Source organism: Enhydra lutris, unplaced genomic scaffold, assembly GCF_002288905.1.
Source record: "Enhydra lutris kenyoni isolate GAN:26980312 unplaced genomic scaffold, ASM228890v2 scaffoldscaffold24, whole genome shotgun sequence".
In the NCBI taxonomy this organism is placed as follows: Eukaryota; Metazoa; Chordata; class Mammalia; order Carnivora; family Mustelidae; genus Enhydra; species Enhydra lutris.
In genome coordinates this window covers 26,425,897-26,453,168 of record NW_019154108.1, presented here as the reverse complement: position 1 = coordinate 26,453,168, position 27,272 = coordinate 26,425,897, and the positions used below count along the sequence as shown (strand labels likewise).

Sequence of the window (27,272 nt, the reverse complement as noted above, 5' to 3'; positions counted from 1 at the left end):
TAACTCCTGGCATACACCGTAAAACATACCTTTACTAAGCTGGCTGACATACATAAGCCCCATCGAAACTTCTTTTAATAAACAGATTTAATTCCTAGATGGGAAAAAGGTGGGTCTTCTTGTTTTGTTTTCTGGTTTAATAATGTTGTTTTATTTATTTATTTGATCATTATATTAGTCACCACAGTACATCATTAGTTTTTGATGTAGTGTTCCATGATTCACTGTTTGCATTTAATACCCATTGCTCCATGCAATATGTGTCCTCCTTAATACCCATCACTGGGCTAACCCATCCCCCGCCCCTCCCCTGAAACCCCCAGTTTGTTTCCTGGAGTCCACAGTCTCTTATGGTTCTCATGGTTCTTCTCTTACCCCTTGATTGGGAAAAAGGTGTTTTTGTAATCTTATTGAGCTGTTCTTCCTCTTTACTTGTGAGATTATATGCAGATTATTAGCAATTTAATGGAGTTATTTTTTCTTTTTTCATGTGTATTTTGTTAAAATAGAAAATGAGGATTTTTTTTTTTTTAAGATTTTATTTATTTGACAGAGACACAGGGAGAGAGGGAACACAAGCAAGGGGAGTAGGAGAGGGAGAAGCAGGCTTCCTGCTAAGCAGGAGGCCAATGGAGGGGCTCAAACCCAGGACCCTGAGATCATGAACTGAGTGGCAGACAGACGCTTAAATGACTAAGCCACCCAGGTGCCCAAAAATGATATTTTTAAAAAGAATTTTAAACTGAAGTATAGTTAACATAGTGTTCTATTAGTTTCAAATGTATAATATAATGACTCACCAATTCTACACATCACTTAGTGCTCATCACATAGTCTTAATCCTCTTTATCTATTTCACCTATCTCCCTACCCACCTCACCTGTGACAACTACCAGTTTGTTCTCTGTATTTAAGAGTCCGTTTTTCTGCCAAACTATGGAAAGAGCCTAGATATCATCAACAGATGATATGAATGGATAAAGAAGATGTGGTATATATAAACAAGGGAATCATTTTTTGATGCAGCCATCAAAAAACTCTGCAAAGATGTGGATGGAACTAGAGGGCATTATGCTAAGCAAAATGAGTCAATCAGAGAAAACACAGAGGAAGGGAGGGAAAAATGAAACAAGATGAAACTAGAGAGGGAAACAAACCATGTGAGACTCTCAATCTCAGGAAACAAACTGAGGGTTGCTGGAGGGGCTGATGGACACTGGGGAGGGTATGTGCTATGGTGAGTGCTGTTAACTGTGTAAGATTGGTGCATCACAGACCCCTGAAACAAATAATACATTATATGTTAAAAAAAAAAAAAAAGAGTCTGTTTTTCTGTTTCTCTTTTGTTCTTTGCTTGTTTTGTTTCTTTAATTCCACAAGTGGAATCATGGTATTTGTCTTTTTGACTTATTCCACCTAGCATTATACCATCTGTGTTGCTGCAAATGGCAAGATCTCATTCTCTTTTATGGCTGAGTAGTATTTCATTGTGTGTGTATGTATGTGTGTGTATACACACAACACATCTTCTTTACCCACTCATCTATTGATGAATTCTTGGGTTCCTTCCATATCTTGGCTATTATAAAGAATGCCGCAGTAGAAACACAGCAGTGTACTCATCTTTCTGAATTTGTGTTTTTGTTTTCTTTGGGTAAACATTAGTGGAATTACTGGATCATATGGTAGCTCTATTTTCAATTTTTTGAGAAACTTCCATACTGTTTTCCACAGTGGCTGCACCAATTTACATTCCAATTAATAGTATACAAAGGTTCCTTTTCCTCCACAAACAAGTTATCTGTCTTTTTGATTCTAGCCATTCTGACAGGTGAAAAGTGATATATCACTGTGGTTGTGATTTGCATTTCCATGATGATGAGTGATGATGAGAATGTCTTCATGCATCTATTGGCCATCTCTTTATCTTCTTTGGGAAAATGTCTATTCAGGTCCCTTGTCTTTTAAAATCAGATTATTTACTGGGGTGCCTGGGTGGCTCAGTGGGTTAAAGCCTCTGCCTTCGGCTCGGGTCATGATCCCAGGGTCCTGGGATCGAGCCCCACATCGGGTTCTCTGCTCAGCGGGGAATCTGCTTCCTCATCTCTCTCTGCCTGCCTCTCTGCCTACTTGTGATCTCTGTCTGTCAAATAAATAAATAAAATCTTAAAAAAAATAATAAAATAAAATCAGATTATTTATTTTTGGGGTGTTGAGTTGTAGGAGATCTTTATATATTCTGGCTATTAACAGATATATCATTTGCAAATACTTTCTCCCATTCAGTAGGTTGCCCGAATAGGAGGAAGGAAACTTATGGTTTCCTTCACTGTGCAGAAAAGTTTTAGTCTGATGCAGTCCCAATAGTTTATCTTGGCTTATGTTTTCCTTGCCATAGAAAAATGTTTCTATGGTTAATGTCAAAGAAATTATCCTCTGTTTTCTTCTAGGATTTTTATGGCTTCAAGTCTCACATGTAGGTGTTTAATCCATTTTGAGTTTATTTTTGTGTATGGGATAAGAAAGTGGTCAGTTAGTTTCATTCTTTTGCATGCAGCTGTCCAGTTTTCCCAATGCCATTTGTTGAGGAGACCATCTTTTTCCCATTGTATATTTTTGCCTCCTTTGCCATAGATTAATTGGCCATATAATTGTGGGTTTACTTCTTGGCCCTCTATTCTGTTTCACTGATCTATGTGTCTACTTTCATGCCAGTTCCACACTGTTTTGATTACTACATTTAAAAAAAAAAGATTTTATTTATTTATTTGACAGACAGAGATCACAAGTAGGCAGAGAGGCAGGCAGAGACCGGGATGAGGGGGGGAGGGCGGGGCTGGGATCAGGCCCCCGCTGAGCAGAGGGCCGGAGTCTCAATCCCAGGACCCCGGGATCATGACCTGAGCCAAAGGCAGAGGCTTTAACCCACTGAGCCACCCAGGTGCCCCTGATTACTACATTTTTATATTTTATCTTGAAATCTGGAATTGTAATGCCTCCAGCTTTGTTCATCCTCCTCAAGACTGCTTTGGCTATTCAGAGTCTTTTGTGGTTCCATACAAATTTTAGGATTATTTGTTCCAGTTCTGTGAAATTTTTTTCTTAACTATGTATTAACACGTTAACGTAGAATCCTTCATACAGTTGGTCTATTCTTTATATGACAAATGTACTTTGTGTAAATGTCATATCATGTCAATTAAAATGCTTATTAACAGCCAAAAATCTCATTTGAGTTTTACGTCAGCCCTGTGAAACAGTAATCTTGTGTCACTTCCTTTCTTAAAAGATGAGAAGGTAAACAGAGGCAAAATGATTTGGTTAAGGTTTCTCATTCTCTTAAAATAAATAGGTAACATGACTCTGGACTAGAAGAAGCAGAGGAAAAAAATGAAGGGATTAAAATAAAGAACTTCTGTTCACTTAGTTCTGTGATTTTTTTTTTTTTTTTTTTTTTTTTTTTTTTTAAATCTGCCTGTCTAGGGTGCCTTGGTGGCTCAGTCAGCTAAGTATCTGCCTTCAGCTCAGGTCATAATCCCAGGGTCCTGAGATTGAGTCCTGCATCAGGCTCCTTGCTCAGCTGGGAGTCTGCTTCTCCCTCTGCCCACTCCCCCACTCTTACTCCCACTCCCTCTTTCTCTCTTCTCTCTCCTTCCCTCTCACAAAAATAAATAAATAAATAAATCTTTAAGTCTATCAAGCTATATAAGAATCAATATAAAATTCAAAGTGAGAGCAGAAAATTGACATTTATAATTTTTAGTAATTGGTACTGCTAGTATAATTTATCATCCTATCAAGTCAACTTGCCAGACATTTTGTAGCACTAGTTTTTAATCATTAATATTTTGATCCCCTTTAGGAAACTAATAAAAAGCAATAAACTCTTTAATAAGATAAGCACATGGACATGACAAACTTTTCATGTGCTTTTAGTGGGTCAAAGAACATCCTAAAAAACCTTGTGGGGTAGGTTCCAGGAATTCCAAGTTAAGAACTTTGTTGGAGACAAATCAAAGAGCCCCAAAGGACGACTAAGAGTAAACAACTATGGTAATTGCTAATCTAACCAAGACACATATTTAACAAGGAGCTTTAAAAAAAAAAAAAAGGATTCAGTCCTGGAAAACTAGATAATCACACCAACTAAGTACTAGTCTGAAGTTAGAATTACCATCCATCCTATTTCTGTTAGTATTTCAATGTTAACAGAGATAACTAATGCAAATATTCAAGACTACAGTTATATAGTTAGAAAAATGAGAATGCTACTGTACAGATGGTTTCATTTTACACACAGGTTAGGTTGCAACAATCAAAAGTTCAGAGCAATGTCAGAAAGGGAAAAAAGCATTGGCCTATTATTTTTCCCATCTCATAGTATGTTCATTAGAGGAACATGAGAGCAGCCGTTATTAAGATGCAATATAAATTCAAATACAATAACTTTCTATTAACCTGTGACAATAAGAGTCTATCTGAACACTTACTGACAATGTGAAGTTGCCAAAATTAATGCAAAACATAATGTAGTAATTATAGTATCAGAAACATTATATTAAGAGTGAATTAGTAAAGACTATGGGAACAAAGAGGTGTCTGGGTGGCTCAGGTGGTTGAGTGTCCAACCCTTGGTTTTAGCTTGGGTCGTGATGTCATGGGATCAAGCCCTGGGTGGGGCTCTGCACTCAATGGAGTCTGCTTGACATTCTCTCCCTCTGGCCCTCCCAATCTTGTGTGCATGCTCATGCTCTCTCTCTCTCTCTCTCTCTCAAAATCAATAAATAAATCTTAAAAAAAGAAAAAAAAAGAATATGGGAACAAAAAAAGTTCAAATTTTAGGGAGATTTTTAAAAAGTGAATTATTTTTCTTGCCACTGTTATATGTAAAATATTCATATTTTAGATGTACAGTCCTTGAGGGGCACCTGGGTGGCTCAGTCGGTTAAGCATCCAACTTTTGATTTCAGTTCAGGTCATGATCTCAGGGTTGTGAGATTGAGCCCCGTGTCGGGCTCCATGCTGGGTGTGGAAACTCTTCAGAGATTTCTCGCTCTCTTCTCCCTCTGTTCCTTCCCCCACTTTCTCCCTCTTTTCTCTCTCTTTCAAATAAATAAATAAATAAATAAATAAAATCTTTAAAAAAGTGTAGTCCTTGAAACGTGTTACAATTTGTTCAATAAGGATTTCTAAAAATAGCTTAAGAAAATTCCATTTTTCTTAGAAAACTTCCCTTACAAAACTTGTTTCTCCATGTTTTCAACATCAATAAAGTTTCTCTTCTCAGATAAAGTTATGTCTAACTGTCAAAAGGGTTCTTTCCTTACAGCTAATGCACATCCTAAAATTAGAGGCAGTTACTCCATGTTAAGTGAGTTCAAAAGCTGAATCAAGAGAGAAATAATGCAAACCAGGCAGTTTCTCAAACAATGTCTTCATGAATTTGTATATATGGGATAAAACAAGGTTTTAGCTTATTAGAGTACCTACATGTAAACAATATGGTCTTACTATAAGCATATAAGTGGTTTTACATATATGGCCAACTGGACAATAGAAATCTGATATACAGCTCCTTCAAATTAAAGAGGGAAATGAAACTCAGATGTTAGGTGACTTACCTAAATCAACAAAGCTAATTAACTGCTATAAGCCTAGAGACTTCATCCTTCTAATAAAACAATGGATACTGCAAATTTAACTTCAAATATATTTCCCAAATTCTTGGACAAAAGTAAAACCCTATTCCCACTTCCTTTGTCTTGCCTATAACATCTTTTTGGTTGTTGTTGTTGATTAAACTAAAACCACAAATCAAAAGTTGGAGCTAATCACTTTTCTTAAAGTCCTTTATATAGTTGCACAGATAAGGTTCAAAGTTCTTAACACAGTCCAGAATTATCCTTTTAAAAAAATTACTCTTCTTAATCTACCACTTTCCATTTCATCTCCCACTAGTCCTGTTACATCCTAGCAAGCTCCAAACATTCTTCTTTCATATTCTTAAGCTTTTGCATATGCTGTTCCTTTTACCTAGAAATATATCTGAAATAGATCTGTAGAACTTCCACAAAATACTGAACAAGAGGACAAGATAGACGCTCAAATGTTAATTTTCCAACTTTTACACATTAATTTGTTACTAGTAGTAGCTACCATTTACTGAAAACTTATCATGCATAAGTGTTTCATATGCATAATGTCATTTGCTTCCTAACAACACTTCGAGGTATTAAGTATTCATATTAATCCACTTCAAAAATGGGAAAGTGGACTCAGAAAGGATAAGGAATCTTCCAAAGATATCACAGCAAAAGAATCAATGTTTATGCCTAGAAATCAGATTTTAAACAGTGTGCTACATGAAAATATACACACCTTATCTCCCTCTTCTCACCTCACTGCCTCTTACCTTTGCCTCCCATCCCTGACAATCAGTGCAGGAATGGTAAAGAGAAACTATAGTTTCCAAAACTGGTCCGGTTTTGGAAATCAAAACAATAATAGATATCAAAAGCTAAAAAATATGAATCCTTTGATCCCGTTTTTCCCCAGCTTACAAGATTCTGTATTATAAATATAATATTACAAGACAAAAGGGGTAAAACAATAGGCCCCAAAACACTGAGAACTTAGAACTACAAAAAACTCAGAGGCAGCCTAAATGTTTAATAATAACAGACAAACTAATTCATAATAAATATAAATGCATGATGTAAGGAGAGGAAATGCTTAGCTGTAGTCAGCATAAAAAACTAAATACAAAGTATACTGAAAATGTAAAACTAATTAAGAAATGCAGGCCAAAGACTGGAAAGACAGACATCAGAACATTAACTACGGTTTTGTTTAGGTGCTACTATTACAGGGCAAATTTTCCCTATTCTCTGTTTTTGAAAAGCTCTTTATATAGAGAAAAATAGAACATTCTAAAGCAGAGATGATGAAGGGATTAAAAAAAAAGTCACTGATCTCTTGAATAGGATATAACTGGATTCGCAGGGTCCAAATGCTGAAGGTAAGTTTCTGCTTGGTCAAGCATTGCTTTATGTATGACAACAGGCTGAGAAGGAAGCTTGTGGTTATTCTGACTTGTTTTGAGTCTTTTGATATATAACCTGTATGTTTTAGCAAGCATCAGAGAAAGTGCATAATAATTCAAATGCAAATGTTCATGCAAAGAACCAAAACCTCATGATTAATTTAAAAAGTAACTGCCACTTATCTATCACAAAGTAAGAAAGATGGCATCTAAACTGGGTGAAAGAATCTCTTCTAAGGGTTTATTCAAACCTATTCAGAGCCAAGAGTTTCATTCTTAATAACTCAGGTTGATGCAAATCTTTATACCTAAAAGCCTAAGACATACACAAGCTTAAAAGTAACTTATGTTCTTGATAAATCTCAGTCAATAGAAAAAAATATACCTTCGAACAATTTACTATTATTACCAAAAAAACAAAACCCTTTCGCTCTATTGGTTATATCAAGTGGAGGGGTTTAAAGTTAATATGAGATTTAAACAAAACAAACAAAAAAACCAAAAGCCAAAACCCTCCCAAAAACCCAAGTTACTACCCTTGAGAAGTTCTTTTTTTTCTCCATATCCCTAAAATGATGACTTGGAAAGCAGAGAATAAAAAGGAAAAGGGAAAATAAGTAAAAGCAATGTTGCTAATGTGTAGAAAACAACCTCAACTCTGGTCAAAATTAAGTGGTTTTCTTCATTCTACTTCTTCATTATAGAAAAAATGAAACCTATTTTAAACATGGTGAGAGGACTGTGATGGACAGTGTAAAACCTACAGTGTAACCAGGCTTTCTTTTACCAATAAAGACTAGCAAGATCCCTATAAGGGATCCTAGAATTTGATTTGCCATCAATAATTCATCCTTTCCATTAGTACAGGAAAACACAATTGTCAGATCTTAAAAATCCAGAGAAATGTAAAAAGCTTAGAATTAAAGTCTTAAACCTTTACAAAACAGAAAACTTTAAGGAAATGGAAATACTCCTCATAAACACAGACTCCTATTTAATTTTGAAGCAGTAAGGCTAACCTTAACTGGGAGAGGCATAAACCCTCCTTTTAAATATAAATATCCACAGTAAGTGTCTACAACAATTATCCATTCTTATTAGTTGACATTTCGGATTTATCAGAACCACTATAGACTTCCATTAGTACAAATAGCAAGGATTATCAGATGAATTATAGATCTGGTTGGTTAGTGAAAAACAGTAAGAGCACCTAAGTATGATTTGTGAAACCTAAATTATTTTTGGCTGCTAAATATAGAATTATATATATTGAGCTACATATTTCAAAAGTATTTAGATAGTCTGGCATGAAATAAAATATCTCACTTCTTATTTATCAGGTGAGAACACTACATGAGGATCCGTAAGAATTATACAATAATTATTAGCAATATTTTTAAAATAAAAAGATAAACTCTTGGGTCTCCTAAAATAAAGTCATGTTTGGAATGTTGTGAGAAATAAAAAAAACAAAAAACGAACCAAAAAAAAAAAAAAAAACCACTAAAAGCAAAGGCAATTTCCCAACTTCTGGAAAGCAACTCACAAAGATATCCTTGGTGTGTCACAAAACCATCAGACATAACTGGATACTTAGGATTTAAAACAGTAAATTAACAAAAAGGAACTGAATCTTCAGGTCAGATTTACTTTCTGTATAATCTACCCCTAAACTTCCTACTTCCCTCAAAGTCAAAGAACCTGAAGACAAGCATAAGCGATATCAACTATTTAATTCTCAACAATGTGTAAACACTTTGGTCATTTAAACCAAAGGATTTGGATTTATTTTCTGCCTTTATCTTTACCTTTTGACTGGCTATCACAGTTCAAATAAAGAATCTATATTTTCATCCAAATTAATCTTCTTATCTAGAGTAAAAAAAGACTAACAAAAACAGGCCCCAAATTAAATAGCTTCTTTACAGCAATTATAATAGATTGACTTTTCTTTAATCTACATAATCAAATTATTTCTATGTTCAGCACTAACAACTTATCTACCATCCTAGAAATATCAACGCCAATTTTTGTAGCTTTACTTGGAAAAATGCTGCATAAAATGGGATTTAAGAAATGACAGAGTAAGAGATCTGAAAGGCTGTAAGGATCACATCAATAGAGAGACATCATGAGAACAACAGGGATTAACGTGAGACTAGTGAAGTAAAATATAAACATATATTTCTTTCCCCCAGATAGGATGCAAGTTTGAATCAGCAGAAAACACTTTTTCCTTAAAACGTTGCTGTCCTTGGTTAATTCTGATTTCAGTATAATTGCTAACTATATTTTTATTCAATTAGAAAATAATTTTTCATACATATACTTCATATAAAACCAACTCAAGTGGTATTCATTAAAAACTTTTAAATCAAGGAAATGATATTCAATATTCACTCTATAGCCTTCTACTACTTCTAATAGAAATTTGGTAGGAACCGTCAAAAGATAAACATGTAGAAACCAAAGTTAAATCCTTTCCCATCTCAAAATATTTTGGACAATTTTAAGTGTGGTGGGGTAATAATGAAATTATTCACTATCTCAAATTAATATATTTCTTTTTTCTCTTATGCAAGGTAAAGTAAAAATTAAAAAAAACAAGCAGCTTAAAAATTTCTGTCAATTCTATGCTTGAAAATTGGTATACTTCAGAAGGACAAACACTATTTCAAAAAAAATGTTTAATGAGAAAAATTATGAGAACCATTCTAATATAGGTCAAATTCCATTACAGCACATACAAAAATGACAATAATGATATATTTAAAATGTTGAGTGGCAGACTCACTAAATCTTATTTTGTTGATTTCATTACAATAGTCACCATAATATATCTAAAGCAACAAATGCTTTCACAGAGGCAGTCCATACAGTAGTGGACATTAAGGTCAAGGAATATTTACACTTAATATAATTAACTTAGAAAAGAAATAAATTACAGCTTTGCTTCAGTTTTCCACCACCTTCTTGTCTCCTCTCTTTTCTATTTCCCCACCCCACTCTAGCCTGGATGCTAAGGGAAGAGTGGGGCACTTAGGAGATGGGAGCCACAGTCTTCCTGGAAGTCAGGGTCCATGCTCAGAATCTTCATTTCCTTCCACGCCCAAGACAAGAGTTCATTCAGATTGGCCCTCTTCCAGTCAGGAAAATTTTCTAAAGTGTTATAAACCATCCAGCTAGAGGAAAGAAGAAAGGAAAGGAAAGATAAAAGGAAAAAGAGAAACAGAAATGAAGAAAGGAGAGAAGAAAGAAAAAGAAGCTCCTATGTTGTCTTCTCTGTGTTCACTGAAGAATTCAGGATCAGAAACAGCTTAGTAGTGTGGGAAGTTAATATAAATTAAGGGTAATTTTTTTTTAATTAAAGAAAGGAAAAAGACTACATCTTATTGTTTTTATTTATGTCTCTTCCTAAGGGGGTAAGAGAGTAGCAAAATCTAAGAGATACTAGATATACAATCACTACCTCATTAGCAGATGCGGAAGAACCATTTATGCCTCTTGGTTACTATGTCTAACAAATCTCTTTCCAGTGGTAACATAAACATCCGTTTCCAAGCTTACTTATTCATATAATTTTCCAAGGAGGCCTGGGGGACTTTTTAATACAAGTCTCCATCTTTCCTCCCCCTAAATAGGGCTTCATGGATCTAACAATAAATGTTTTGTTCATATATATTTTTTAAAGATCCCAAGATGATTCCGATAATCAGTCAGTTTTGAAAATCACTGGTATGAATAAATTTTCCTCTAGATGCATTCTGTACTTTAATGAAAGCAGACAGGCTTTTTAACATAAGCTTTAGCTTCCCTGGTTGTGGGCAATCTGCTGCTTTATACGCAGTGTTTACTGAGTCAGAGAGGAATGACTATCTCTTAGATAAAAACATATAAATTGGAAAAATAGTTAAGTCTTCTTGAGAGAAGACCGAATTGTAAAATACAAGCAACGTTAAAAGGAAAGGAAGAACAGGCTATAAATCTAACAAAAATATTAAGCTAATAATAAATGCCAACTTCCCTATAGCTGCATTAACTTTAAAATTTTCATTGTTTTTGAAAACAAGCAAAAGCCTGGGGGTTATCCCAAGGGGCACACTGATAATTATAAAATGATTATATAGGTACCTATGAATGTTGATGTCAGAAAAACTAGTTTCTTAAACTTTGTAATCTTGATATTACCACTGAGTTTCAAGTGAGTCTATTAGATGTTAGAAGTATTTTCTAGCTCTATTCCAACATTTTAGTTTTAAAATTAGTATTTAATTAATTATGGAACAAACAAGATAAAGGAGAAGCCTAAAAGACTATATCATTTATTACAAAAATTGTATACTAATTACACATTAGGTGCAAACAATTTGCTTTGTGCTAAAGGGTATTTTAAAAATGAATGACACCAATATCAAACATTTATATAGCTCTTACTATATGCCAAAAACTATTCTAAACTCTTTATGTACCTTATTTTAACTTTATAATAACCATAAGAGGTAAATTACTGTTGTCATCAGCATGTTATAGATGGGGGGGGGGGCACCTGGCTGTCTCGGTTGATAGAGCATGGGTGGTAAATTCAAGCCTTATGCTGGAAATGGAGCCTACTTAATAAAATTTTTTTTAAAAATATAGATGAGGAAACTGAGCCACTGTACAGTTAAGGAAATTGTACAAGGTCACAGAATTACTATGTGGAAGATCTGATCAATCTAGATGATCTGGTTTCATAGTCGTGCTCTTACTTAATATAGTAGGATGCCTTTTTTTTCAAGGAGTTCGCAGGTTAGCAGGGGATAAGAGACATGAACACAAATAATAGTAAAAGGCAGTATATTAATTCATTCAGCAAATACATTTAATGGATAGGAATCATGAGAGATTTAGGTAAAGAAAAGAAGATCTTAAGATCATAAAGTTTTAGTTAAAACACTTAAAAAAGTGTTTCATTATATAAAGTTAGAAATTTATTAAATTAATTCATTAGAAATAGGAATATAAAAATGTATTTTATTATATGACTGAAAAAGATGTTCTCACTCAACATGGTTATAACTTTGTACCGTACGGGTGATAATACAGTTGACAGATTCCCAAGCCAAGTTTTGTTGGACTTGGTTTCAAGGGACGGAAATTAAGAAAATCTTTGTCCTGACAACCTTCATTCTAGAATTACAGAAACTTTCAATATGATTCTTGGTGTTTCAGGCCACAAGAAAAAATAGCCACCCTTAATAACTAATGCTTTTTTTTGAGAATATACATTTCTTTTAAATCATTTTTGAAGAGCTAAGGAAGTATTAAGTGTCCTTTATAAGTACTGCCTTTTCCCATTAGATATCCATTTAGAATTGGTGACCCAAGATTAGATAAGTATGTATGATGTGCTACAGAACTGCTAAAACAATGATGGGGATAACCTACAGTCTCAATGGAAGTTACAATGGACTCATGATCTGCTTCCAACAAAAATATGGTATCTTTTTAAATAGATATGATCACTTAAGAACAGAAATAGGCATTTGCATTCTTGAGTCAATTTATATTTCATTCCATCAGTTTTAAGTCATGCCAACAGAAGGATCCACAGATAGAGAACATACATATTCTCCTCTACCTGACTCCAGTCTCTGAATAAAGCAGGATTAAAAAAAAAAAAAAGATATAACAGAAATAAAAAATAAATAACCAGTAGTGTCCCAAATTTACCTTCACTTCAGAGCATTACTTTCAAGGAGGATGTAGGGTGTGGGAGACAGTGGAATAGATTTGAATTACAAACACCAAACTGACTGTGTTTATAAAACAGTATCTCAAAAAAAAAAAAACAAAAAAAACCCAATTGCATGGTATTTCCCTTTCAAGCAAAAATTTCTTTAAAAAAACATTCTCAGTATATAAGCATACAATTTGTAAAAAAAAAAAAAAAAAGTCATCGTTTTAGAAAATTGCTTAGAGAAACAATAAAAAATGATTACATATTTACTGACAAAATATTTTCAACTTGGCAGAGGTACTGGTATTACATCCCATGTTCGATGTAACTGAACCCCCTGGATGTTCTTGTTTCTTGGTGCAAGAGCAAATGTAAATAAACTTTTCTGGAAGACAAACTAATTTTAATCAAAAGTCTTAAAAGTATTTTTTTTTTAAATGGATAAACCTTGAAGGTTCTCTTCTAAAGAATTAATTAGAGATTTAAAGATGACAAAAATATTCAAGAAGTAGTATTCAAAGTATTCAAGTTATATAATAGTAAAAAGGAAACATTAACATCCTCAACAAAACACTGATATGCCAGTATGGTAAATTCTTAGAATAGAATAATACGTAGCCACTGAAAATACTCTTTTCAAGAGTTAATGATAAAGGCAAAAGGTGGGGGTGCCTGGATGGCTCAGTTGTTAAGCATCTTCTTCAGCTCAGGTCATGATCCCGGGGTTCTGGGATGGAGCCCCACATGAGGCTCCTTGCTCAGTAGGGAGCCTGCTTCTCCCTCTCCCACTCCCCCTGCTTGTATTCATTCCCTCTCTCGTGGAATCTCTGTCAAATAAATAAAATCTCTTAAAAAAAAAAAAGGCAAAAGATAAAGAATACATGAAAAAAATTAAAAAGCAAATGATAATATGTAAAATACTCAATTTTATTAAAAAAAAAAAAAACAGAACCCATGAATGGAAAATAACATGAAGATTAATTACATTAAAACGTTACTACTGGTTATTTCTGGAAAAAGTGATAATAGACATTTTTTCTACTTTTTTATAAATTCTTTAAAATATACATGTATTCATTTCTAATTGTTTCTTTGAGTAACAAACTATAATAACAGTCATTTAGTAAAAAAGCCTAAGAGATAATGTTCCAAGATTATGATATTACACTGCATCAAAGTGTTTGCCAAGGACATTCACACTGATTGCCACACCCTCTTAAAATTTTAAAAATTTTCCTCTGAATCAACTATAAATTAGCTAAGGATAATTATTTAGTTAATGAGTTATCCTGACCATATCATTACTGCTTTTAGATATACTTAAAAGGATTTGAGTATTTAGGGATGTCATAGGAAGGAAGAGGGGGGAGGAAGAAAACAAAATTTGTTAGTCCATATTAATACCTATGGAAAATTGTGAATAAATAGTGTATTTTAAAAAGAGAGGATGAAACTAGAAATGACATACACTGTTGATTACATATAGGCTTTATTAATCCAGATAATGGCTATTTCCAAGAAGTATCAGCAAATTTTACTACATCCGGACATGAGAGGCCAAATAAACTATGTGGTATTTTTTAAAAAGTAGAGTCAGAAAATGAATTAAAATTGCAGCCTACTAAGCCCACCATCCTCTATATTCAAAAGTACTAAGCTGACTGCTATGTATGGAAATACAGCAAACCACACTTACTTCAAAGATTATATAATCATTCAAATGAAATGTATCTGAATGTTCAATATGGATTCAATATATTCAGATATACAACTTTAGAATTTATAGTTGCTTCTTCAAGTTAGTAGATATTAAAGTTCCTTTATTACAGCAATTGAAACATATGATAGAGTACTCATTTATATTTAAAAAATAACTAGTGATGAAATTAAATTTGAAATCCTAAAGAAAGGTAAAAAGATCTGTTATTCCTAGTAGTTATTTCTCAAAAATCCATATTTTTTAAAAATCATGAAAATTAAGACTAAAATAGACAATGTAAATAATAAGATTTAGTCTTGGGAAGAAAAACCCTAATAATTTGGCAGTAATAAAATATCTTTGTGTTAATAACTCTAAACTACTAAGGTTTCTACAGTTAAAATGTCTTCAAGCGAATTAAAATAATAAACTAAAACCAAAATATAAAATAAATAATTCTGTATTCTTCATTTATGTAACACTACCATTTCTATTCTAGAGAGGGCCTAAGTTGCAATTAAAATTCTTCTAGAAAGCAAAAAGAATATTTACTACTAGAGTCCAAATGAAACATCTTAAAATTCTTTGAAAATTAAATATGGTTGAAGAGATTTTGGCATTTTAGTGGTAGAAATGATAGAGCCATTACCAGTACAAGACAAAGCTACTGAACAAAGGACAGAAGGATCTGTCAGCAAACTAAAAGTGACTGAATAAAGGTACTTTTAGACACAGGAAAAAGACAGGAAAGAAGAAAAACAGACAAAGCACAAAGTATGGCCTCTCAGACTAAAAGAAACAACATTAGGGTGCCTGGGTTTCTCAGCCAGTTAAATGTCTGCCTTTGACTCAGGTTGTAATCCCAGGGTCCTGGGATCAGGCATGGGATCTCGAAATGGAGCCCCTCAAGCCCCTCACTGTGAATTCCTGCTCAGCAGGGAGTCTGTTTCTTCCTCTCCCTCTACCCCACCCACCCCTTTGTGCTCTTTCTAATTAATAAAATCTTTAAAAAAAATAAAAATACTGTCTTTAAGTGAGAGTAACTAAAAGTAAAAATTGTAATTCTAAAGCAAAATAGACCACACAGCAAATATGAAGGTAGGAAAGCATGCTGTTAACTTCCATAGTACTGTGAAATAAAGGAGAAGATGAAAGAAATATTACACTTAAGTTGATCAACATCTTAAAAAGGGCAGTGTATAACATTCTTTCCAGTTTATAGGAAGGTTGGTAGAAATAGAAAGAATGGGAATTATATATGATCTTGGCTGATGGTTCAAAATGGGGCTTGAAATTACTGGTTCATTTGCACCTAGAAGTGGCCAAAAAGAAACACACACACACACACACACACACACACACACACACACACACACACACACACCCCCCGATAGGTTTTAGGAAAAAAACAAAGCTAAACAGAAATTTAACCTGCTAGAAACTATTCCAAATTTTATAAGACTGTTATACTCTCCTAAAAGAATGTATCTAGTTGTCTTAGTGCCTTTCCCTCTACCACTCATTTTTAATTGCCCATTCCCTCCCTATGACTAAATCACTGCCATAAATAACATAAAAGCAGATGCATTTTTTATACTATCATTAATTGAAGAATTTTAGGTCATTTTAGTTCATTACAGTTAAATGATACACACTTATATTTGTCCAAAACCTAAAAAAGACTTCCAAAGTCAAGCTATTTTCTAAGTGACCTTAAATTTATCTCTTTCAGAAAAAAATCAGTAAAGATAAGATCTGAACCATCCCATCAACTCTCTAACATCTAACTGACCATCAACTACAGAAGAATGAACTAAAAAAATTTTATGAAGGTGGAGATAGATGTCCTTCCCTTTGTTGAGTAATATTTTTATTTACAAAGTTAGATTTCCATTCTTCTCTTTGGTTGATTACATTTAAAATTTTTCTAAATTTATGGGGCACCTAGGTGGTTTAGTTGATTAAGCCAATTATTGGTTTCCAGGTCATGATCTCAGCATGCTGAGACTGAGCCTTAAAGCAAGGCTTGGGCTCAACAGAGAGTCTACTTGAGATTCTCTGCTTCTGCCCTTACCCCATCCTCCCTCTCTTTCTCTCCATAAATAAAATCTTTTAAAAATAAATAAAATAGGGGGAGGAGTCAAGATGGCGGAGAAGTAGCAGGCTGAGACTACTTCAGGTAGCGGGAGATCAGCTACATAGCTTATCTAAAGATTGCAAACACCTACAAATCCAACAGGAGATCGAAGAGAAGAAGAACAGCAATTCTAGAAACAGAAAATCAACCACTTTCTGCAAGGTAGGAGTGGCAGAGAAGTGAATCCAAAGCGATGGGAAGATAGACCGTGGGGGGAGGGGCCGGCTCCCGGCAAGCGGCGGAGCAACGGAGCACAAAATCGGGACTTTTAAAAGTCTGTTCCGCTGAGGGACATCGCTCCTAAGGCTTAACCGGGGTGAAGCCCGTGCGGGGTCAGCGTGGCCTAAGGTCCCGCAGGGTCACTGAAGGATCGGGGGTGTCTGAGTGTCGCAGAGCTTACAGGTATTAGAACGGGGAAGCCGGCTACAGAGACAGAGCCGAGGAGTGAGCTCTAAGCTCGGGGTTACCTTGAACCGGTCGCAGGCTCGGTCAGCTTGGAGCGCAGCCGGAGGCCAGGGTGATGGGAGTAATTGGGCACTGTTCTCTGAGGGCGCACTGAGGAGTGGGGTCCCGGGCTCTCGGCTCCTCCGGGCTGGAGACTGGGCAGCCGCCATCTTCATTCCCGTCTTCCGGAACTCTACGGAAAGCGCTCAGGGAACAAAAGCTCCCGAAAGTAAACCCGAGCGGATTACTGAGCCTGGCCCCTGGTAAGGGCGGTGCAACTCCGCCTGGGGCAAAGACACTTGAGAATCACTAAAACAGGCCCCTCCCCCAGAAGAGCAACAAGAAATCCAGCCAGGACCAAGTTCACCTACCAAGGAGTGCAGTTTCAATACCAAAGAGAGCAGTGGAATTCCAGAGGAGGAGAAAGCAAAGCCGGAGCGCGTGGCTCTCCCCATGATTCTTTACCCTTGCAGTTAATTTTTTTTTTCTTTTTCAATTTTTTTCCTCTTCTTCTGCTAAAATTTTTAAACTTTTACCCCTTTCTTTTTTAACGTTTTTTAACTAGTTTATCTAATATATTTTTTTCCTTTTTATATTTTTTCTTTATTCATTTTCTTCTTTTGTTTCTTTTTTTTTTTTTTTTCTTTCTTTCTGAACCTCTTTTTATCCCCTTTCTCCCCCCTCACGATTTGGGATCTCTTCTGATTTGGTTAAAGCATATTTTCCTGGGGTTGTTGCCATCCTTCTAGTATTTTACTTGCTCCTTCATATACTCTTATCTGGACAAAATGACAAGGCGGAAAAATTCACCACAAAAAAAAGAACAAGAGGCAGTACCAAAGGCTAGGGACCTAATCAATACAGACATTGGTAATAGGTCAGATCTAGAGTTCAGAATGACGATTCTCAAGGTTCTAGCCGGGCGCGAAAAAGGCATGGAAGATATTAGAGAAACCCTCTCGGGAGATATAAAAGCCCTTTCTGGAGAAATAAAAGAACTAAAATCTAACCAAGTTGAAATCAAAAAAGCTATTAATGAGGTGCAATAAAAAATGGAGGCTCTCACTACTAGGATAAATAAGGCAGAAGAAAGAATTAGCGATATAGAAGACCAAATGACAGAGAATAAAGAAGCTGAGCAAAAGAGAGACAAAGAGCTACTGGACCACGAGGGGAGAATTCGAGAGATAAGTGACACCATAAGACGAAACAACATTAGAATAATTGGGATTCCAGAAGAAGAGGAAACAGAGAGGGGAGCAGAAGGTATATTGGAGAGAATTATTGGAGAGAATTTCCCCAATATGGCAAAGGGAACAAGCATCAAAATCCAGGAGGTTCAGAGAACCCCCCTCAAAATCAATAAGAATAGGTCCACACCCCATCACCTAATAGTAAAATTTACAAGTCTTAGTGACAAAGAGAAAATCCTGAAAGCAGCCCGGGAAAAGAAGTCTGTAACATACAATGGTAAAGATATTAGATTGGCAGCAGACTTATCCACAGAGACCTGGCAGGCCAGAAAGAGCTGGCATGATATATTCAGAGCACTAAACGAGAAAAACATGCAGCCAAGAATACTATATCCAGCTAGGTTATCATTGGAAATAGAAGGAGAGATTAAAAGCTTCCAGGAAAAACAAAAACTGAAAGAATTTGCAAATACTAAACCAGCTCTACAGGAAATATTGAAAGGGGTCCTCTAAGCAAAGAGAGACCCTAAAAGTAGTAGATCAGAAAGGAACAGAGACAATACACAATAACAGTCACCTTACAGGCAATACAATGGCACTAAATTCATATCTCTCAATAGTTACCCTGAATGTTAATGGGCTAAATGCCCCAATCAAAAGACACAGGGTATCAGAATGGATAAAAAAACAAAACCCATCTATATGTTGCCTACAAGAAACTCATTTTAAACCCAAAGACACCTCCAGATTTAAAGTGAGGGGGTGGAAAAGATTTTACCATGCTAATGGACATCAGAAGAAAGCAGGAGTGGCAATCCTTATATCAGATCAATTAGATTTTAAGCCAAAGACTATAATAAGAGATGAGGAAGGACACTATATCATACTCAAAGGATCTGTCCAACAAGAAGATCTAACAATTTTAAATATCTATGCCCCTAACGTGGGAGCAGCCAACTATATAAACCAATTAATAACAAAATCAAAGAAACACATCAACAATAATACCTTAATAGTAGGGGACTTTAACACTCCCCTCACTGAAATGGACAGATCATCCAAGCAAAAGACCAACAAGGAAATAAAGGCCTTAAATGACACACTGGACCAGATGGACATCACAGATATATTCAGAACATTTCACCCAAAGCAACAGAATACACATTCTTCTCTAGTGCACATGGAACATTCTCCAGAATAGATCACATCCTGGGTCCTAAATCAGGTCTCAACCGGTATCAAAAGATTATGATCATTCCCTGCCTATTTTCAGACCACAATGCTCTGAAGCTAGAACTCAATCACAAGAGGAAATTTGGAAAGAACCCAAATACATGGAGACTAAACAGCATGCTTCTAAAGAATGAATGGGTCAACCAGGAAATTAAAGAAGAATTGAAAAAATTAATGGAAACAAATGATAATGAAAACACAACGGTTCAAAATCTGTGGGACACAACAAAGGCAGTCCTGAGAGGGAAATATATAGCGGTACAAGCCTTTCTCAAGAAACAAGAAAGGTCTCAGGTACACAACCTAACCCTACACCTAAAGGAGATGGAGAAAGAACAAGAAAGAAAGCCTAAACCCAGCAGGAGAAGAGAAATCATAAAGATCAGAGCAGAAATCAATGAAATAGAAACCAAAAAAACAATAGAACAAATCAACGAAACTAGGAGCTGGTTCTTTGAAAGAATTAATAAGATTGATAAACCCCTGGCCAGACTTATCAAAAAGAAAAGAGAAAGGACCCAAATAAATAAAATCATGAATGAAAGAGGAGAGATCACAACACCAAAGAAATACAGACAATTATAAGAACATACTATGAGCAACTCTACGCCAGCAAAGTTGACAATCTGGAAGAAATGGATGCATTCCTAGAGACATATAAACTACCACAACTGAACCAGGAAGAAATAGAAAGCCTGAACAGACCCAGAACCAGTAAGGAGATTGAAACAGTCATCAGAAGTCTCCAAACAAACAAAAGCCCAGGGCCAGACGGCTTCCCAGGGGAATTCTACCAAACATTTAAAGAAGAACTAATTCCTATTCTCCTGAAACTGTTCCAAAAAATAGAAATGGAAGGAAAACTTCCAAACTCATTTTATGAGGCCAGCATCACCTTGATCCCAAAACCAGACAAGGATCCCATCAAAAAAGAGAACTACAAACCAATATCCTTGATGAACACAGATGCAAAAATTCTCACCAAAATACTAGCCAATAGGATTCAACAGTACATTAAAAGGATTATTTACCACGACCAAGTGGGAGTTATTCCAGGGCTGCAAGGTTGGTTCAACATCCGTAAATCAATCAATGTGACACAACACATTAATAAAAGAAAGAACAAGAATCATATGATACTCTCAATAGATGCTGAAAAAGCATTTGACAAAGTACAGCATCCCTTCCTGATCAAAACTCTTCGAAGTGTAGGGATAGAGGGGACATACCTCAATATTATCAAAGCCATCTATGAAAAACCCACCGCAAATATCATTCTCAATGGAGAAAAACTGAAAGCTTTTCCGCTAAGGTGAGGAACACGGCAGGGATGTCCGTTATCACCACTGCTATTCAACATAGTACTAGAAGTCCTAGCCTCAGCAATCAGACAACAAAAGGAAATTAAAGGCATCCATATCAGCAAAGAAGAAGTCAAACTATCACTCTTCGCAGATGATATACTATATGTGGAAAACCCAAAAGACTCCACTCCAAAACTGCTAGAACTTGTACAGGAATTCAGTAAAGTGTCACGATATAAAATCAATGCACAGAAATCAGTTGCATTTCTCTACACCAACAACAAGACAGAAGAAAGAGAAATTAAGGAGTTGATCCCATTTACAATTGCACCCAAAACTATAAGATACCTAGGAATAAACCTAACCAAAGAGACTAAGAATCTATACTCAGAAAACTATAAAGTACTCATGAAAGAAATTGAGGGAGACACAAAGAAATGGAAAAATGTTCCATGCTCCTGGATTGGAAGAATAAATATTGTGAAAATGTCTATGCTACCTAAAGCAATCTACACATTTAATGCAATTCCTATCAAAGTACCATCCATTTTTTTCAAAGAAATGGAACAAATAATCCTAAAATTTATATGGAACCAGAAAAGACCTCGAATAGCCAATGGAATATTGAAAAAGAAAGCCAAAGTTGGTGGCATCACAATTCCGGACTTCAAGCTCTATTACAAAGCTGTCATCATCAAGACAGCATGGTACTGGCACAAAAACAGACGCATAGATCAATGGAACAGAATCGAGAGCCCAGAAATAGACCCTCAACTCTATGGTCAACTAATCTTTGACAAAGCAGGAAAGAATGTCCAATGGAAAAAAGACAGCCTCTTCAATAAATGGTGTTGGGAAAATTGGACAGCCACATGCAGAAAAATGAAATTGGATCATTTCCTTACACCACACACGAAAATAGACTCAAAATGGATGAAGGACCTCTATGTGAGAAAGGAATCCATCAAAATCCTTGAGAAGAACACAGGCAGCAACCTCTTCAACCTCAGCCGCAGCAACATCTTCCTAGGAACATCGCCAAAGGCAAGGGAAGCAAGGGCAAAAATGAACTATTGGGATTTTATCAAGATCAAAAGCTTTTGCACAGCAAAGGAAACAGTTAACAAAAACCAAGACAACTGACAGAATGGGAGAAGATATTTGCAAACAACATATCAGATAAAGGGCTAGTGTCCAAAATCTATAAAGAACTTAGCAAACTCAACACCCAAAGAACAAATAATCCAATCAAGAAATGGGCAGAGGACATGAACAGACATTTCTGCAAAGAAGACATCCAGATGGCCAACAGACACATGAAAAAATGCTCCATATCACTCGGCATCAGGGAAATACAAATCTAAACCACAATGAGATATCACCTCACACCAGTCAGAATGGCTAAAATTAACAAGTCAGGAAATGACAGATGCTGGCGAGGATGCGGAGAAAGGGGAACCCTCCTATACTGTTGGTGGGAATGCAAGCTGGTGCAACCACTCTGGAAAACAGCATGGAGGTTCCTCAAAATGTTGAAAATAGAACTACCCTATGACCCAGCAATTGCACTGCTGGGTATTTACCCTAAAGATACAAACGTAGTGATCCGAAGGGGCACGTGCACCCGAATGTTTATAGCAGCAATGTCTACAATAGCCAAACTATGGAAAGAACCTACATGTCCATCAACAGACGAATGGATAAAGAAGATGTGGTATATATACACAATGGAATACTATGCAGCCATCAAAAGAAATGAAATCTTGCCATTTGCGACGACGTGGATGGAACTAGAGGGTATCATGCTTAGCGAAATAAGTCAATCGGAGAAAGACAACTATCATATGATCTCCCTGATATGAGGGAGAGGAGATGCAACATGGTGGGTTAAGGGGGTAGGAGAAGAGTAAATGAAACAAGATGGGATTGGGAGGGAGACAAACCATAAGTGACTCTTAATCTCACAAAACAAACTGAGGGTTAATGGGGGGAGGGGAGTTGGGGGGGTGGGATTATGGACATTAGGGAGGGTGTGTGCTATGGTGAGTGCTGTGAAGTGTGTAAACCTGGCGATTCACAGACCTGTACCCCTGGGGATAAAAATATATTATATGTTTATAAAAAAAATAAAAAAATAAAAATTTTCAAAAGTAAGTAAGATTGATCTCTTTCTTACGATCAAAATTAGGTAGAATAGAAATAAAGGACAGAATGACAATAAAATGTTTGGCCTTTTTAGAGACCGCTATTGATTTCATATTTTAACAAAGTAATCTAGGTGAGATTAAACACGGTATTGTTTTACTACTCCCCAAAATAGCTCTCTGTACTTCACTATCTCCAACTTCTCCCTTCCCTTTCTTTCTTAAAACCACTCCAATCAAATTTTTCTCATACCACTCCTTTCACTTTTTTTAGTCATCTTACTTGTATTAGTAACATTTGACAAAGCCAATCAATCTCGCCTCCTTGAAAAACTTTCTCACTCGGCTTCCCAGGTACCAGTTTTCTACTATAGAGAGAACTACTCTTTCTCACTCTTTGTTGATTACTCCTTGTCACTTTAATCACTGAACACTAAGGAACTCTCTGAAGTATGGTATTCACACACTTCTAGTATCTAATTACACTCCCTAGCAGAGATACCACCCAATTTCTTGGCTTAAACAAGCTCACAGCTATCAATGCCTATCTCTGGCCTCACAATCTGCTGTGAACTCCAAACTTGGTATATCCACTTAGAAGACAAGTATGTCTCAAACTTGAACCAGTCTAAACGTCACCTCCTGTTCTCCTTTAAGGCACTTCTTCTGGTAGTCTTCTCAGTTACTGGCAACTCCACTCCTAAAGCTGCGGGGGTGGAGGGTGAATCTCAGTGTCATCCTAGACTTTTCTCTTTCACTCTCCACATGCAGTTTATTGGTTCCTTGACACCTTATTGTCTATTCTCCAAAAGCCAAACTGATTTTTAAAAATCTGAAGTCACATTTAATCACTCCTTTGTTCAAAATCCTAAAACGGCTCCAACTCACACTGGATAAAAGCTACAGTCCAGACTTTAGTAAACAATGTTCTGTTGAAATGGTTCGTCTTCCCCCACTCTGAGATTGACTACTCTCCACCTAGTTCACTGTAGTGCAACCACACTGAACTCCTTTCTTAAGGCCACTATTACTGATCACTACTATTGATCACTATCGCTGATCACTATTACTGATATAATCACTGAAACACTAATTACTTTCTTACTTCAAGGTCTCTGAACTGTTTGCTCTACCTGGAATACCCTTCCACCTTTAAACATGGATTACATCTTATGTCCTTGTCTTTGCTCTAATTCAGCTACTCAGGTAGGTGATTCTGTCACCACCACTGAAAACTACAACTCCTTATTCCAGCACTCCCTGTCGCACTCTCTTGCTTTGTTTTCCTACAAGTCACTCAACACCTTCTAATACAACTATTTATTTATTTTGTTTTTCCGTCTCCTCCAGCACATAAAATTTTAAGTCTCCTAAGAGATTCCTAAGAGGCCCAGAATTTTTCTTAAAGTTTTGTTCAAGTTTATCCTCCATATCTAGAACCATGACTACATACAATAAATATTTGTTAAATAAATAAGACTCTCTCACACTTTCTGCCTCATCTAAAATAGGGAAATGAAGTTACTTTTCATGCACAAAGTGACTTATGCAAAAATCAAATTTAAAATAAATCTGGACTATGAAGTGAGTTAGAGAACTTTTCATCTTTTTACTGGTAAATAAAGCAAGTTCCCAGGTGACGCTGATGTGTTGATCTAGGTAGTATACTTGAAGAATCTACTTTAGAAAGGTTATCCTATCAACTAGAATATGCATTCCTTTCAGTCTAATTAATTAGTTTTTTTACCTCCTTCCCTGACAAGGAAAATTCCTGAGAACATTTTAATCACATTTACCCTTCTGGCTTATTACTATCAAATACTTAATTCTATGTGCTTATTAAATCCAACAAGGTATCACTGCTTTACAAAGTCAATAGGCATTTAGATTTACTACATATTACTACTTCTATTCCTTTTTGCCATTTCCATTCCTTCATCTTTTTCCATTCCTTTCGACATCTGTGACTTTCATCTTTAGGTTCTGCATCTTTTCCTCCTGCCTTAAAAATATCCTTTCAGGTTTTCTTTACTATAGGTCTACTGGTGGCAAATTCTTCATTATTATTTATCTAAAAATGTCTTCATTTTGCTTTTGTCTTAAGAGATTTTCACTGGCTAGAGAAATATAGACCAGCAGGTATTTCCCTTTACACAGTAAAGATCTGGTTCCACCACCTCTGGTTTCTATTGCTTCATGAAAAAATTGGCTATCAGTCTAATTGCTGGTCTTCTGAAGACAGTGACTTTTTCTCTGCCTTCTTTTAATAATCTCCCTTTGTGGGACGCCTGGGTGGCTCAGTCAGTTAAGCGTCTGCCTTTGACTCAGGTCATGATCCTGGGTCCTGGGATCAAGTCCCACATTAGGCTCCTTGCACAGCATGGAGTTTGCTTCTCCTTCTGCCTGCTGCTATCGCTGTTTGTGTTCTCTCTCTCTCTCTCTCTCTCTCTCTCTCTGACAAATAAATAAATGGAAAAAAAACTCCCTTTGCATTTTATTTTCTAAAGTTTGATTATGGTGTATCAAGGTGTGGCTGTCCTACCACCAGCAGGGGTCACAGGACCAGACACAATTAGCTTTAGTCTTCCACTAGGTTAGTTAGCTCTATAGAGGTATATAGGATAGGAAATTCAGCATGCACAATATCTTCAAACTCATGAGGAGGGCAAGCAACTATACACATGCATAGCCTCTTGCATATCTCCTGAACCCACACAAAGAGTATGCATATTTGCTAAGGACATATAGGGTACATGGGGTTCTAGATACAGAGATGTGCCTTGGTTTCCTGTCAATCTTATATTGCTCACTTTGGATAGATGTAAAGCCGATATGCCAACTCACATTTCTCTAAGTCCACGTGCAATAGTACAGATGGAGTTTCATAGTAAATTTAAGAGATAACTAGCTGCTAGCAATAATATTCCATGTTTGTCCCTAACTCAGCGCATTTTCACGAAGTACTACCATGAGAAAGCAGATCCAAGGTCAGAGTTTCAGGCACACTTAAGTCTCTTCATGGTCCAAATATAATATTAAATCTCTACTCACATTGTAAATTTACTCTTTGGGGTACAAGGGCTTAATGAATCTCTGCCTTGATGTCTTTCATCAATTTTATAAAGTTCTGAACGATAATTCTTCTAATATTTGCTTCAGTTGTATTATTTCTTTTCTCTCCTTTTAGGTCTTCTATTGAATATATTAAACTTTCTTACTTCATCCTTCATTTCTTTTCTGTATTTTTTTTCATCCTATTTTTCTCTCCATGCTTCCTTCTGTATATTTTCTTCTAACATACTGAAAGTTCATTGACTCTCTTTTCTTCCATACAATCCATCCACTGAGTTCTTAATTTGGGGAATTATAATTTTTTACTTCCCAGTTGAAATTTTCTATCTTATCTTTTATCTTGTCAGCATGGTTATTTTTAAGCTACATTTGATAATTCTGATATCCAGGGCTGCTGTGATTTTGTTCCTGTTGTCCACTGTTTAGGCTAAATTTATTCACAACATTTTGCCTTTTCCTATGTCTGTCTGCTATTTACTGTGACTTAGTTACTGTATTTGCAATTTAAAACAAAATAAATTCCCAGATGATCTTTTTTAGATCTTCTTTCAAAGAGGATTTAAGTTTAACTAGCAATACAGGATCATTTCAATTTAATTTCAGGACTGATATGATCTGGAGTTGCAATCATTTTGAGAGTTTATCTTCTACTGGTTTACCCTAGACTACAGCCCTTTTTGGAGCCCTAAACCAAAGTAAGTTCACCCACGTAGTGGTGAGCACTAAATTCTAATACGTGTCCCCCTGTGAAGCTGCCATAAGTGTTCTCAGCCATTCTACCAAGAGTGCCAAAGGCTCCCAGAGGAAAAGCATACTCCAAAGCCAGGTTTCCATTCCTATGCCATTAATTCTTTTCTATCTTACTTACATTCCAAAGTCTTTGAACAGGTTTATGTTGTTGTTTTAAAATAAATACACTTGGTCCAACTTTTCTAGTTCTAGTTAGTATAAATCACCTAGTCTACCACTGCCCAAACTGGAAGTTGATTAACAGAACTTTAAATAAGATAGGAATGGAATATAGCTAATCAAAGTCAAATAGTATCAGCAACTCAGAATTCTCAAAGCACCCATCAAGAAAGAATTTTTTGGTTCAAAAATAAAAACAACCAAGTAAGCACCTAAAGAGCTATTTTTTTCAAGAAGATGACATTAGTGAATGACTGTTTATAAAAATCAAGATAATAAAAAGAACTACTGTATCATATAGCTTATGAGAATAAGTGACAAGTTGGGGCGCCTGGGTGGCTCAGTGGGTTAAAGCCTCTGCCTTCGGCTCAGGTCA

The 27,272-nt window shown here is 35.8% G+C and overlaps 1 protein-coding gene across 2 annotated transcripts in view; it reads right to left on the bottom strand.

The window, feature by feature from the left end:
• Window positions 1-27,272, bottom strand: part of LOC111150846 (ring finger and WD repeat domain 2) — a 249,971-nt gene that overhangs the window by 33,999 nt on the left and 188,700 nt on the right. The window lies entirely within an intron of this gene.